Source organism: Pseudophryne corroboree, chromosome 2 (genome assembly GCF_028390025.1).
Source record: "Pseudophryne corroboree isolate aPseCor3 chromosome 2, aPseCor3.hap2, whole genome shotgun sequence".
NCBI classification, from domain to species: Eukaryota; Metazoa; Chordata; class Amphibia; order Anura; family Myobatrachidae; genus Pseudophryne; species Pseudophryne corroboree.
This window is the reverse complement of record NC_086445.1, coordinates 830,841,574-830,857,762: the sequence shown is the minus strand read 5'-3', so window position 1 is coordinate 830,857,762 and position 16,189 is coordinate 830,841,574. Positions and strand designations below refer to the sequence as shown.

At 42.3% G+C, this 16,189-nt stretch overlaps 1 protein-coding gene across 10 annotated transcripts in view; it reads right to left on the bottom strand.

Moving 5' to 3' along the window:
- The window catches only part of CDKL5 (cyclin dependent kinase like 5), an 850,075-nt gene extending 838,392 nt beyond the window's left edge, over positions 1 to 11,683 (bottom strand). For 8 of the 10 annotated variants that reach the window (XM_063955716.1, XM_063955713.1, XM_063955718.1 and 5 more), the window contains exon 1: positions 11,576 to 11,683. The gene's annotated coding sequence lies outside the window, so the exon portion shown is untranslated. The other 2 variants (XM_063955714.1, XM_063955715.1) reach the window with 2 other exon arrangements.
- Between the last annotated feature and the right edge of the window lie 4,506 nt (positions 11,684 to 16,189).

The following is a 16,189-nucleotide window of genomic DNA, read 5'->3' as shown; positions in this document are numbered from 1 at the left end:
TTAAATATTTTTTTTTTCCCCATCGCCACCTCCCTTGATTGCCAATTCTACAAAATGACCACACTTGTACTAAAAAATACCTTTCCAGAAACTTTACTTGAAATGTGTTGCTAAAGCAACACTATCGTGCACATCACATTCAGAATGGAGCTGATACACTGTGAATCAGCAATGTAGACTCAAGATACTGTACCATGAGGGAAAGAGAAGCACCATTTTAAAGTTCTCAAAGTCCTTCTAATGTGAGTAGATTTTTTATTGATTTTAGCCCAAGGCTGTTTTATTAAAACATTTGATCTATTTAAGATACCCTTTATTTTCATAGCACCCTTTCCATGGTGGTGGTAAAAATATCTTTCTTCCAGTCACAGTGGTTGTCCCTTTGAAATGATTAGTCAAAAAAAATGCTCATTATATCTTTGTACTTATTACATGGGTAATTCTCAATCAGCCTATCTTCCAACGTACACAAGTCCCATCTGAGTAACAACTGTCAGCCTCAAATTCCTGTACGATTTATTTATTTTGGATTTGAGCACGCAAGTTGTTAAACATTCGCCCAGTGGGGGTAATTCCAAGTTGATCGCAGCAGGATTTTTGTTAGCAATTGGGCAAAACCATGTGCACTGCAGGGGAGGCAGATATAACATGTGCAGAGACAGTTAGATGTGGGTGTGGTGTGTTCAATCTGCAATCTAATTTGCAGTGTAAAAATAAAGCAGCCAGTATTTACCCTGCACAGAAATAAAATAACCCACCCAAATCTAACTCTTTCTGCACATGTTATATCTGCCTCCCCTGCAGTGCACATGGTTTTGCCCAATTGCTATCAAAAATCCTGCTGCGATCAACTTGGAATTACCCCCAGTGTACACTGTCCTGCAATGCGCTTATTTATAAGATGAAACCGGTTTAAAGGTGATCTATTTAGTACTATAAAGAACGCTTTTGTCAGTACTCACTGGATGCTGGTTAGAACTGGAATGCAACCCTTTATTTTATTCCCTCTAGTAGTCCATTAAGTACCGACAAAACGTTGTCATAATAATCAATAAATCACTAATTTGGGGGACCACTTGCCCTGCATTTATCCGCCAGTGGACACAGACAAATTAATGTATGGTATAGGTGGATATATAGCCCATGAATACATTTACATAGACTGGGGCCCAATGCTGCATAGGCTATACAAGTAGCGATCTAATAAAATTATCAATGAAAAAAAAAACCTATAGAATTACAATTGCAATGACACAGCTAGCACAATTTCTTTTTTCCTTCAAGCACTAGTCAACACTTGGAACACTAGTCAACAGTACCATTCATCGTATCACTACTTCACATCAGCCTCAAGGGTTGCTTAGGTGAGTGTAAACATATTTTTCACTTACACCAAAAATTACCCCAATTCACACCGAAGTTCTAACTGACAAATTTTGTTGCTGGTAACAGAATACTAGAGACAACCATTTTTTTTTCTTTTCAGAAATTGCCCACATTGCAAAAAAATCTAAATAAGAAATACAGGTACCATGTGATCAAAAAACAATCTGACCAATTAGCTTCAGCAGTGCATTCACAATCAGCCAATCCAAAGCTACAGTAAGAGAAAAAGCCTTTTGTCTGTCATATGTGGTAGTAGTGAGATTCTGGGCCTAATTCAGACCTGATTGCAGCAGCATCAAATTTTTTCTCTAATGGGCAAAACCATGTGCAGTGTAGGTGGGAAGATATAACATGTGCAGAGAGACTTAGATTAGGGAGGGGTGTTTTCAAACTGAAATCTAAATTGTAGTTTAAAAATAAAGCAGCCACTATTTACCCTGTACAGAAACAATATAACTAGTGATGAGCGGGTTCGGTTCCTCGGAATCCGAACCCCCCCGAACTTCACCCATTTTACAGGGTTCCGAGGCGGACTCGAATCTTCCCGCCTTGCTCGGTAAACCCGAGCGCGCCCGAACGTCATCATCCCGCTGTCGGATTCTCGCGAGATTCGTATTCTATATAAGGAGCCGCGCGTCACCGCCATTTTTCACTCGTGCATTGGAGATGATAGTGAGAGGACGTGGCTGGCGTTCTCTCAGTTTCTGTATTCAGTGTGATGCAAATATCTGTGCTCAGTGTGCTGCAAATATCTACGTTCTCTGCCTGAAAAACGCTCCATTTCTGTGCTCAGTGTGCTGCAAATATCTGTGCTCAGTGTGCTTTATTGTGGGGACTGGGGACCACCAGTATTATATAGTAGGACAGTGAGTTTTGCTGACCAGTGACCACCAGTATTATACGTTCTCTGCCTGAAAAACGCTCCATATCTGTGCTGCATTGTAGTATATAGTAGGAGGACAGTGCAGAATTTTGCTGACCAGTGACCACCAGAATTATATCAGTACGGTACAGTAGTCCACTGCTCTACCTACCTCTGTGTCATCAAGTATACTATCTCATCCATACCTGTGGTGCATTTAAGTTTTGCGCAGTACATATAGGAGGACAGTGCATAATTTTGCTGACCACCAGTATATACAGGTTGAGTATCCCATATCCAAATATCCGAAATACGGAATATTCCGAAATACGGACTTTTTTGAGGGAGAGTGAGATAGTGAAACTTTTGTTTTTTGATGGCTCAATGTACACAAACCTTGTTTAATACACAAAGTTATTAAAAATATTGTATTAAATGACCTTCAGGCTGTGTGTATAAGGTGTATAAGAAACATAAATGAATTGTGTGAATGTACACACACTTTGTTTAATGCACAAAGTTATAAAAAATATTGGCTAAAATGACCTTCAGGCTGTGTGTATAAGGTGTATATGAAACATAAATGCATTCTGTGCTTAGACTTGGGTCCCATCACCATGATATCTCATTATGGTATGCAATTATTCCAAAATACGGAAAAATCCCATATCCAAAATACCTCTGGTCCCAAGCATTTTGGATAAGGGATACTCAACCTGTAATATATAGCAGTACGGTACAGTAGGCCAATGCTCTACCTACCTCTGTGTCGTCAAGTATACTATCCATCCATACCTGTGGTGCATTTAAGTTTTTGTGCGCAGTATATATATAGTAGTAGGACAGTGCATAATTTTGCTGACCACCCGTATATAATATATAGCAGTATGGTACAGTAGGCCACTGCTCTACCTACCTCTGTGTCGTCAAGTATACTATCCATCCATACCTGTGGTGCATTTAAGTTCTTGTGCGCAGTATATATATAGTAGTAGGACAGTGCATAATTTTGCTGACCACCAGTATATAATATATAGCAGTACGGTACAGTAGGCCACTGCTCTACCTACCTCTGTGTCGTCAAGTATACTATCCAACCATACCTGTGGTGCATTTAAGTTTTTGTGCGCAGAATATATATAGTAGTAGGACAGTGCATAATTTTGCTGACCACCAGTATATAATATATAGCAGTACGGTACAGTAGGCCACTGCTCTACCTACCTCTGTGTCGTCAAGTATACTATCCATCCATACCTGTGGTGCATTTCAGTTTTTGTGCGCAGTATATATAGTAGTATGCCATTGCTATTGATATATTACTGGCATATAATTCCACACGTTAAAAAATGGAGAACAAAAATGTGGAGGGTAAAATAGGGAAAGATCAAGATCCACTTCCACCTCGTGCTGAAGCTGCTGCCACTAGTCATGGCCGAGACGATGAAATGCCATCAACGTCGTCTACCAAGGCCGATGCCCAATGTCATAGTAGAGAGCATGTAAAATCCAAAAAACAAAAGTTCAGTAAAATGACCCAAAAATCTAAATTAAAAGCGTCTGATGAGAAGCGTAAACTTGCCAATATGCCATTTACGACACGGAGTGACAAGGAACGGCTGAGGCCCTGGCCTATGTTCATGGCTAGTGGTTCAAATTCACATGAGAATGGAAGCACTCATCCTCTCGCTAGAAAACTGCAGTGCCACTCCTAGATGGGCCAGGTGTTTGTGTCGGCCACTTGTGTCGCTTAGCTTAGTCACACAGCTACCTAATTGCACCTCTTTTTTTCTTTGCATCATGTGCTGTTTGGGGACTATTTTTTAAATCGGCCATCCTGTCTGACACTGCAGTGCCACTCCTAGATGGGCCAGGTGTTTGTGTCAGCCACTTGGGTCGCTTAGCTTAGTCACACAGCGACCTTGGTGCACCTCTTTTTATCTTTGCATCATGTGCTGTTTGGGGACTATTTTTTAAATCGGACATCCTGTCTGACACTGCAGTGCCACTCCTAGATGGGCCAGGTGTTTGTGTCGGCCACTTGGGTCGCTTAGCTTAGTCACACAGCAACCTTGGTGCACCTCTTTTTTTCTTTGCATCATGTGCTGTTCGGGGACTATTTTTTTTAAGTGCCATCCTATCTGACACTGCAGTGCCACTCCTAGATGGGCCAGGTGTTTGTGTCGGCCACTTGGGTCGCTTAGCTTAGCCATCCAGCGACCTTGGTGCACCTCTTTTTTTCTTTGCATCATGTGCTGTTTGGGGACTATTTTTTTGAAGTGCCATCCTGTCTGACACTGCAGTGCCACTCTTAGATGGGCCAGGTGTTTGTGTCGGCCACTTGGGTCGCTTAGCTTAGTCATCCAGCGACCTCGGTGCACATTTTAGGACTAAAAATAATATTGTGAGGTGTGAGGTGTTCAGAATAGACTGGAAATGAGTGGAAATTATGGTTATTGAGGTTAATAATACTATGGGATCAAAATGACCCCCAAATTCTATGATTTAAGCTGTTTTTGAGGTTTTTTTGTAAAAAAACACCCGAATCCGACAAAAAAATTTCAGGGAGGTTTTGTTAAAATGCGTCCGAATCCAAAACACGGCCACGGAACCGAATCCAAAACCAAAACACAAAACCCGAAAAATGTCCGGTGCACAAACTAAATATAACCCACCAAAACTCTCTCTGCACGTGTTATATCTGCCACACCTGCACTGCACATGATTTTTCCCATTAGAGAAAGATTTTGCTGCTGAGATCAGGTCTGAATTAGGCCCTCTGACTGTAACCCAGAGCAACAAGAAGTAGGTGTCATCAGTAACAAATATACAAAGATAGCTTCATGTCAAATCGTGGCTTTACAATCCACATCATCATTTTACTGGGTGGTATTCATGTGACCGCCCATCAGGAGACCGACAGTCACATGACCTCCCCCAACATCCCGCCCCCTCACTATCCCGACGGTCAGCATGCCGACCAATAAGGACTGTTTCCACTCATGGGTGTCAACGACACCCATAGAGTGGGAATAGAACCCGTGGCGACCGCAGCACTCACCACCCCTGCCGGGATCCCAGCGTCGATATGCTGACCGTCGGTCAGCCATACCACACCCCCCTGCAACACAGGTGAGTGTTGGTCATTAGATCTACACTAAAAAGGTCCACAGTCAATAGGTCGACCACTAATGGTCGACAAAAAAGGTTGACACAATTTTTATTTTATTTTTTTGTGTGGGGGGGGGGGGGTTTTGTCACTTTTCTGTCACAAAAAAAGACCCATTAGTGTACCACTTCGCTCACCATGCTTGGGGCAGGTTCCAATCCCCAATCGTTGTCCACGTGGATGGAAAAGTATGAATAAGTTAAAAAAAAAAAAAAAAAAAGAGGAAATAAAACAAAACTTACGTCGACCATATTTGTGACGACCATTGTCATGTAGACCATTTGAACCTGTTGGCCTTTTGAACTGTCTACTTTTAACATGCCGATCTTTTGAACATGTCGACCATTAGTGGTCAACCTACTCACTGTAGACCTTTTTAGTTTAGATCTATAAACCGGATATTAGTTGGACACAGCCAATGGTTGTATTAAAAATCTAGCACAATAATTTTAGTATCTGAACTTCTTCTTGATGTGACTGCTGGTACAAGATGTGTTGCAGCACTGGCGGTGACTGAACTCTCCAAAACTTTGGGTATCACCGGCATAGGGCGGCAAAGCCTATACAATTATGCTAGTTGGGAGAGAGAGAATGAAGTATTAGTTTGCTGTATTATTTAAGATCCAGCCAATACGTTGTACCATGGCACTTGTTCCCCAAAAAACAAACACCCAGGGGTATATGCAATTGCGGTCGAATTGCCACAAATGTCGAAAAACGGGGCATTTTCGACAAAAAAAACATGTCGAATTGGATTCGACAATGCAATACAGTACTTTTCGACAAAAAAACGGCCGTTTCAGATTCGACTTTTTCAAATTCGACAGTTATCAAATTCGACATGTCTGCACTGTTAAAAATGCGGCTTTTCGACAAAAGTATATTCAATTGAAGAATGTCGATTCGACAACAGTGCTTTTCGACAGTAATTTCGTCAATTTCATTCCGCCTCACTTTGCTGGCGGAATCTAATAAAAAAAAATTAAAACATGTTTTTTTGTGTGTTTTTTTTTTTATTGCTAATAGCATATCTATTTATATTAGAAGGGATTATGTACTTGGTTTGCTATTAGGAGACACAAGTATTATTTATAGATTTTTTAAAAGATTTTTTTTTTAACTGACTAAAATAGAGAGTATGGTTTTCAGTGGGAAGGGGTGGGAATGGGTTAAAATCACGAAAAAAAAATGCGTGGGGTCCACCTCGGGTTCTTCGGCCAATCAGGGAGCGCCACGTCGTGGCACTCTCCTGATTGGCTATGCGCGTCTGAGCTGTCAGACGCGCATTGCACAGCCCCTCCATTATCTTCAATGGTGGGAACTCTGCGGTCATAGGTGAGGTTACCCGCGGTCAGCCGCTGACCGCAGGTGACATCACCGCTGTCCACAAAGTTCCCACCATTGAAGATAATGGAGGGGCTGTGCAATGCGCGTCTGACAGCTCAGACGCGCACAGGCAATCAGGAGAGTGCCACGATGTGGCGCTCCCTGATTGGCTGAAGGGACCCTCTGTGACAGGAGTCACGGGGGGTCCCGGCATTCGGGGAAAGGGGTCCCATGTGTAAACATGGGACCCCTTTCAGTGCGTGGATCGGGTATGCAGTTTGTTTTTTTGCCAAGTACGTGGATTACAAAAAAAGAACAGGACACACTGGATTTAGGTGAGTATAATTTTATTTTCAGGTACCCCGGATTCTTGGAGACATCGACAGACTTGGAGACGTGGACACAGTCGGCGTGTGAACATAGGTAAGTATGTGTGTGTCGGCATGTATGTAAAAAAGTTTTACTTTCACGGTGTGCGTGTCCTGTTTTTATTTGGGTATTTTTTTTGCAGAAGAACTACAGGTACCAGCGGGCCCGTTTTACCCCCGCATGCTGGAACTTGTGGTTCTCCAAGTACCAGCTTGTGGGGGAGGCTTGCTGGGACTTGTAGTACTTCTGCAAAAAACGATATTCTTTTATTTTACACAAGGCTATCAGCCCCCTATCCGCAGCCCATGGATGGGGGGGGACAGCCTCGGGCTTCACCTCTGGCCCTTGGGTGGCTGGAGGGGGGGACCCCTTGATTTAAGGGGTCCCCACTCCTCCAGGGTACCCCGGCCAGGGGTGACTAGTTGGGTATTTAATGCCACGGCCGCAGGGACCGGTATAAAAGTGTCCCCCGGCTGCGGCATTATCTCTCCAGCTAGTGGAGCCCGGTGCTGGTTCAAAAAATACGGGGGACCCCTACGCTTTTTGTCCCCCGTATTTTTTGCACCAGGACTGGACGCAGAGCCCGGTGCTGGTTCTAAAAATACGGGGGATCCCCTGTCCATTTTTTCCCCGTATTTTTACAATCAGGACCGGCTCAAAGAGCCCGAGGCTGGTTATGCTTAGGAGGGGGGACCCCACGCAATTTTTTTCTGTGTTTTTTAACCATTTTTGCAACGTCGGAAAAGTCGAATCCAGGACGCACTTATCCGTCAATTGGTCCGTTTTTCGACAGCGGGACTGTCGAATCCGTTTTGAATTGAATATGTCGAATTCCGGCACCCGCCGGCCTGAATTCGACGGTCGAATTGTGTCGAATTTAAAAACGGGCGAAAAAAAGCCGCAATTCGCCCGGAATTGCATATACCCCCCAGTGTACATCCCAAACACAGGAATACAAAAAAGGTAAAAGTTATGCTTAATGTATAAAAGCTGGCAATGAGTAAGCTCTGCCCATATGCTTAGCAGTACACAACTCCTGATGTGTACGCCTCCACTTTGGTACAATACACAATCAATTTACAGCAGGCATATCTAGCATAATTTAATATACCAATGCTTTTAAGCAATTGTTTGAAATGTGCATTGACTATTAGGCATCAATAAAACTTGCCAGAAGCAACTCCTCATCTCACATGTGAGAACAAAAAATGCAAATAGTAAAAATAGCAAACTATGCACAAGAAAGCATAATAAACGGGCGTGCACCTAACAGCAATTCACTGGTGCTGGCAACCCTGGTTATCCTCAGTGCATTTGCACCTGCCCCTGACTAGCCGGAAGGCAATTACGTGAACACATGATTACTATACTCAGCCTTCATTAGAGAATTGCTTCCGTCCCCAGTTCCAGCTACACAGCCGCAGGCAGACATAAATTCCTGAATCCAAGTCTGCATACAGTAGGTGCGTGCATCTGTTTTCTGGGCATGCACATAGCGATTCTACGCAAAATAGCTACGCACACTGGCGCAGTGATTACTCCAAATAAGGCCCAGCGTTGCTATAGCAATCTAGCCTCTGACAAGGATAATAATATGGAATTAAAAATAAATAATGTCAGCTTACAAATGACACGTTTATCTTTTACATCTTGGGGTCTCTATCTGTAACTGCCACCAACACAGAACTGGGGAACTGTAAAGCCGGGTACACACTTTTATGATCACTCGGGTGATCGGGTTTCACGCTCCCAATCAGCCACATAGTGTGTATCCACCTTGACCCCCTGTAAGGTGGCCGCAGCAGCAGTGAGGTAAGGAGCTCTTCTATGGGATCGGGAGAAATATGAAAACGCACATAAAATGCGACCTCCAGATCCCAAACTATGCACCAGCGTTGTAACTCGTTTATCGGCTAACGCGCCTGCAGTGGTGCTGCATACACAACTATACAATCATCAGCCCATTCACCTAATATCGGGTGATCAAACCATAGATTGTATAGGTGTGTACCTAACTCAATCCTGGAATATTGTGAATGACACCAAATGACCTTAAAAGTAACCAATTACCATGACTCTCAAAACAAAAGCTTAATATTGTATTTTCCCAGTTTCATAGTAAAATGAAGTTTCCTATAGCAACTAATTAGTATTTTATAGAACGCTAGAAGTTGATTAGTTGCTATGGGAAACTTCTCCACTTATCCCCTTATGGTGGTTTGGTACATTGCCCACTAAGTGTAAAATATGGCAATACGTTTTTTTCTGCACATTCTGCCTTCTTTTCCTGCAATGCTTGCTTTTATCAAGCATAGGAGCTGTCACAGTGCTTCAAATGCAAAAGTCACAAGAATAGAATAATGGCACCTAGAGGTTACATTTGTACATGTAAAGAGTAAACACGTTAAATAAATGGGCACGAGGAGCCATTATTCCCTAAAACAAGATGGGTCCTACCTATTAATAATTCAATTATACAGGCACCAGCTTACAGAGGACACCAGCTACTCCATAGAATAAATACAATCCAAATAGGCAAATCTTTGAAAACTATTTTTATTGGGTTTAAAGCACAGTAGGTTGAGGCACATTAACATCAAAACATGGATTAGGGTACATGGCGCAGAATAAGTACTCTGACAGACTGACTGACTGACTGGGGATATGTATATTCATTTTGTTTGGAGTGTAATACCAGTAAAATTATAAATTATATGTAGTTTCCTAATAGAAATATTAAGTGGAACATTCAACCAGTTATGAGGGTATGGAGTAGGGCTGAACCTACCCACTGTTGAATTTAGTTGCCAATAAAATCTGGAAATTATATCAGTAATAGTTGCCTGTTGCACAAGGGTTTGTAAATGATGCAGTTCAGGTTTGTCCACAAAAATATTCGAAAAAGCCATTATCACACACATTTCAATATCATGTCTTAATACAGTATGTATACACAATCTGTATTCATTATTAGAAACTGTGCATTTCCCCGTACAACACATGAGGGACAAAATACGATTTCACAGCCTTGTTAGCCACATGTATGTCATGGAAAAAATTACACTTGTTCCATTGATTGATACTCCAACATTTTCACTTATATTAATTATATTCTAACAGTAACCAAGGTACCTGTGTAGGCTTCTAGACAGCAGAGAAAAAACAACGTATGTGTAAAATTTGCAGGTACCTCTCCATAAATGCAAGCACTAAAAAAAAACGGGCAAACTGTAGGACATGTGCAACAATACATATTTAAATGTCAAAATAAGAAAATAAAAGTAAACAAATAAAACCAGCTATTTAAAACCAAATATAATAATTTCATACATTAAAGGTCAGTTAAAAAAGAGAACACTACGCAATAACGTAAAATAGAGTGACAATGGAAATGTGACTGTGGCAAATTTAACAAACTAGTTACCAGCCCGTCAAAATGTCGGAACAACATAACAGTAATGTAAGTGCCAACAGCTGTGTGCCCCCCAAAACGGAGCAACACTTGAATTGCTCCGTCGGGTGCCATCTAGTGTCTGTTGGAGCACAAAACACTTTTAATTTGCCCCTATTCCCCCTTGTAGGTGAGGAGCAGCGCTAGCCTTTTATTATATAGGATACTTACCTGGTATGAAGTCATGAGAATATAAAAGTCTGAAGAGGTAAACGACAAAAATGCAAATGGATCTAATATAGTCATGAAGAATCAGTTTATGAACATGTACATGAGTAATACAGGCAATATATGGCACTAAGCAATCAGCAAAAATATCCCCCCCCCCCAAAAAAAAAAAAAAAAGCTAGCACTGATAATACATGTTAAAAATTGTTTGGAGATAAGATCCCAATCCTTCCCACCCAATGTATGCATAACAATAGGTGCTGCTGCATAGGTGCCATCCCAGCATTACTCACACTACCCACCAGAGAGGGAGAAGCTGCACACTGTATGCTGTAAAATAGGACATATCTACAGCAGCAGTCAGCCTGGCAGAATGATTGCAGGTTTTATAGGAAATGCATACACTAACCTGTGATGCCACTGTGTGCTTAGCCAGGGGAAGACAGCGATAGAGATGGATTACATATGAGCTCATTGAGGCCAATGTATGAGATCTATGCCAAGGTGGGCTGTGATGCAGCTGATGGGCACAGGAAAAGGGGTAAATGGTGAAATAATGATAGGGATTATCCTGGCAGACTCCTAATCAGTGCCAAAGTGGCCTGGGCATGGTGTGGGCACATGGGACCACTGCAGCTAGGATGCTGTCAGGTAGCCTCCTGCAGATGATGGGCAGTGAGGGGGTGTCGATGCTGTGACATGATGAGAGGGTAGAATGGGGCACAGGTACAAGGTACTGATAGCAGGGCTGTATATGGGCTGTGTGCACTGGGGGAGGGCATCCCTGCGGCTGGGGGGCCAGGGAATCCCTGCTCCTGTTGCTGCTGCCAGTGCTGTCACTCACCCCTGCTCGTGATCCTCTCCGTGCCTCCTCCTCCGCTCCTCTGCCGCTGTTTTCCTATCGGAGACTACTCAATACCAGCAGCAAGATGAAGAAAACGACAGGCCACGCCCCTCACTCGCCCCTCCCACTGACCACGCCTACCATCCACGCCCCTCTGCGCCAACACCTGCCTACTCTTCCTGCAAAGCGGCGTCTCCTCACCGCCCCGGCTCTGAGCTCGGCCAATCGCAAGAAGGGATAGGTAATAGCGTGGTGACTGACAGCAGGGCCAGCCAATAAGAAAGCGAGACTGGCCAGCAGTACAGTGGGCTGAAAATAATGCGGGCGTGGAATGCGGTGGGACGGGATGTTCACGGAGAATTCAGGGGCGGAGCATGGCGTGTCTCCTAGGCAACCGGAACTGGAGGCGTCGCGGTATGGTCATGGCTGACTGGCGGGGTCGTGGCCGTCACATAACACTCCCACTCAGTGTATACAGTAACTACACGGTGCTATCGCCGGGCTGTACAGAGCGAGATGTGGATCATTGTTGCCGCACTGATAAGAGTCAATATAAGATAATAATAATATATTATATTAATAATAATATAAGAGTTCATATAGTCCTTTATAGAGCTATATCTAGCTATGATAGATACGGAGAGAGAGAGAGAGAGAGAGAGATATACATACTGTCGATAGGAAATGAGGAAAACATTAATTACAACTTTCTGGATAGATGCGGCACATTTTTCTGGATGGTCCTGCTTGGTTTATAAAGAAACATGAAATTGTATCTTACTAATAACAGAGCTTACTTCAGCTTTTCTCACTTATTTTCTACAGCCACACGTTGTCATTTTCTAGCCCATAGGTGACCATAGAAACAGAGCCAGCCCTAACCAATATGATGCCCTAGGCAAGATTTTAGCTGGTGCCCCCTAGCACTGCTGCTAGTTCCGCCTCTGACCCTGCACCCCTTTCCCAGCACCATCATCCTGCACCCATAACAGTCCTCATTTTGGTGTTTCTACCCCCTATATATTAAACAGGAATAGTGAGTGCATTTGGCACACAGCCCAAAAAGGGGTGTGTTCTTGCTGGGAAGGGGCATGGCCCCACAATAGTAACCCCAATTCAAATTCCGCCACACAGTAGTGCAACTTTATTCACATTATATTATGCGATAGTGTCCCTTATTCACGTTACATCACACAGTCACTTTACTTTATAAATGTTACTCCTTACATTGGTGGCCCTTATTCACATTACATCACACTGAATTGCTCCTTATTCACATTACACCACACCATATTGCTCTTTATTCACATTATGCCACACAGTCGAGCACCTTATACACATAATGCCACACATTAGTAATGCATTTATACACATAACACCACACAGTAATGCTCCTTACACATATGACACACATTATTAATGTCCTTATAAACATAATGCACCTTACACATTATGCCAACCTTTATTAATGCCCTTATACACATAATGTCCCTTACACATATGCCGCACATTATTAATGCCCTTATACAAATAATAAAACACATAATGTCTCTTACACATATGCCCCATATTATAAATGCATTCATACACATGACACACATAATACCCCTTACACATATGCCGAACACTACTGCATAACCATCCTACCCGCACACCGCACTCACATGGTTGCTAACACTGTGACCTCTGCCTCTGCTTGGATACAGATGTGTCCTCATAAATCTTGCCTCAATACACCATGCAGCAGGAGATGCCTGGCGTGAGTCAGCTGGCAGCTCTGCTACCGTCGGGCGCCTTTTTTGATGAAAATGCGTCTTATTTGCATTACTATGTGGCTAGGATGCACAAGCAGCTTCTGCTAATTATAATGATATGCGGTATGCCTATATTCTGTGTACGACTGTGACTGTATCTGCATATGAAATGCTGTGTTAAAGTGATTTCCAGGAATACACTGTAACATAGCATTTCATATGCAGATACAGCCACAGTCACACATCGAATATATGCATGCCGCATATCATTTTAATCACCAGAATCTACTTGTGCCCATAGGCATTTGCCTAGATTGCCTATGCCTAGGACTGGCTCTTCATAGAAAGGTCAAATTCAAGGCATGTATGGTCTCTAGTTCAGTATAAACGACACAGTGAGAACAGCTGAATTATACATCTGAGATGTATTTGGGCAATGCCTATATCTCCCACTGGCAGGGTTGGGGGATTGGGAATATTAAAATTATTATGTTTAAAAATCCTGATCCTGACTATTTCCAATTGAGTTTGGGAATCAACATTTTTACATGTTTCATTTTCCAGATTCCCAGACAAATCACCGATCGTCACCGGCCGCCGATGAGCTGGTGATCTATGGGGGCCTTTTGGTAGTACATTGCTAGTACTTCAGGGAAATACTGTTAAATACATTCTTTGCACAGATGATAAGAACGGACAATGTGGGGCGGATATAGAATTGGACACAATTTACACACATACCAAAAACAATCCTAAATTCCTTTTTAGTTAGCATAAACAGCTGCAAGTGTATTGAAACCTGCCTATGAGACTGCATACTAGGTAAAATGCAAATACTTTAAATAAGATGTGCTTTAAGCATATCATGAAATAGAGACATCAAAGACTGCCATCAGTTTATATTTATGTAATAAAAGAAATCTAATTAAATTATACTCCACCCTTCCCCTTAAAATTACTACCAGCACTAGTGATGCTATGCTAGACTGGTACCAATACAATCATGAATGAGTGTGATCGAAAAGCATGGGGTTCCAACAAAAATCCCTAGCAGCCTTAAAATATCTGGGCAATTGAAGGAATTATCCATACTGTTCCCATTCTCCCTTTAACAAGGCCAAAACTATAATGGATAAACAAGGGCATTAAACTAATAGGCAATCCTTACATTCTGGGTTTTGTTTTGTTTTTTTGTTCCATGTAATTGTACATATAAATACGAATAGAATAATCTTACAAGCTCACTGCCTAGGTGTCATTCTTTTTTTTAACATCAATAAGGGGATACAGAAAGTAAAAAAGGGTAAAAGGGGGGAAAGAACAATAATAAGTGACATCTTGAGACAATTCGATGAAAAAGGCATGCGTACAGACACTGACCTATCAGACGTACAAATACAGAGTTACAGTATATAAACCACACAATAAAAATACAATGCAAGTTATCCGAAATGACAGGACTGGTGTTGCAAAAACGGACCCAAAATTAAGAACTTGAGGACGCCTTCTCATTCAAACTAAATGAGGGTGAAACAGAGGAGGGGGAATATGTGACATGTTTTGCGCTCTCACCTTCCATAACATATACAGTATATGCCATGGCATCCAGCGGACAACAAGGGAATTAGTAGAAAAAGAATATGGGATATACTCGGTTTCCATTAAGAAATGGAACTGAACTTTGTGAATCATTTTCATAAGGGGAGACAGTGAGGATTGTTTCCAACATTGGGCCAGAGCTGCTTGAGCCGCTATACCGATGTTTCCCAAAACATAGTGTAAATGGAAGCCAACAGAGCTTGGGTACCAGTTTAATAAAGCTATGAGGGGGGAAGGGGGCATGGAGAGGCTTAATACTTTATTAATTAAATAAAATATTTTTTTCCAAAAAGTCGTGAGGAGGTGACAAGTCCAAAACACATGAAATAGGAGGCCCACTTCACCGCAGAGACGCCAACAAAACTTTGAGGTCGAAGGCCAGATTGTGTGGAGTCTATTGGGACGAGGTACAGTCTATGCAATAATTTGACATGCATTTCAGAATGATTCAAACATCTTGACATTCTACAAGAGGACTGAAAGATTTTTGTCCATTGAAAATCTTGTAGAACGATACCAATGTCCAATTCCCAGCATCTCTAAGCATTAGATTTGGGAGAGGGTGTCAATTCCATCAAAATGTTATACCAAAGAGAAATTTCCCCTTTACACCCGGTTTTAGTCAGTTGGACTATTATAGGGGCTGTGCGAGAGTCCGAGGGAGTTGCTGAATGGAATAGGCTATTCCACCAATGTCGGATTTAATAATACTGCAATCTCTCCGACTCAGGCAGGGAGAAGCGCTCTAGTATACTTAAAAAGGAGGTGAAGACAGACCCATCCAACAAATCCCCCAGAGAGTTTATCCCGCTAGCATACCAATTAGTAAGGTTGAGGTTAGGGACAAGTTTGGCAACTGTAAGTAGAGATAGCGAAGGGAGATTATAAGGAGTATTAGAGCGCCTAGAAACCATTCTATCCCACACCTGTAAGGTAGTATGCGTAGGAGGGAGATGGCATAAAGACATTGGTCGTAGAGATTTAGGTAACCAAAAAATCTTGCAGTGGGAATCGTGGACATGACATACCCTCCAAACATGTCCACTCTAGCCAGATATTATCCCTATAGTAAGCTTTAATTTGAGCCAGGAGACAAGCCTCCTGATATAATACCAGATTAGGAAAATTCAACCCTCCCTTTTAACTTGGCAACTACATTTTTGACCGAGCCATTTTAGGTGGGCGAGATTCCCACACAAACTTAGTAAAAATAGAATTGCATTTATCCAAATATTTTTTAAGAAAGTTGTACGGAATCGTC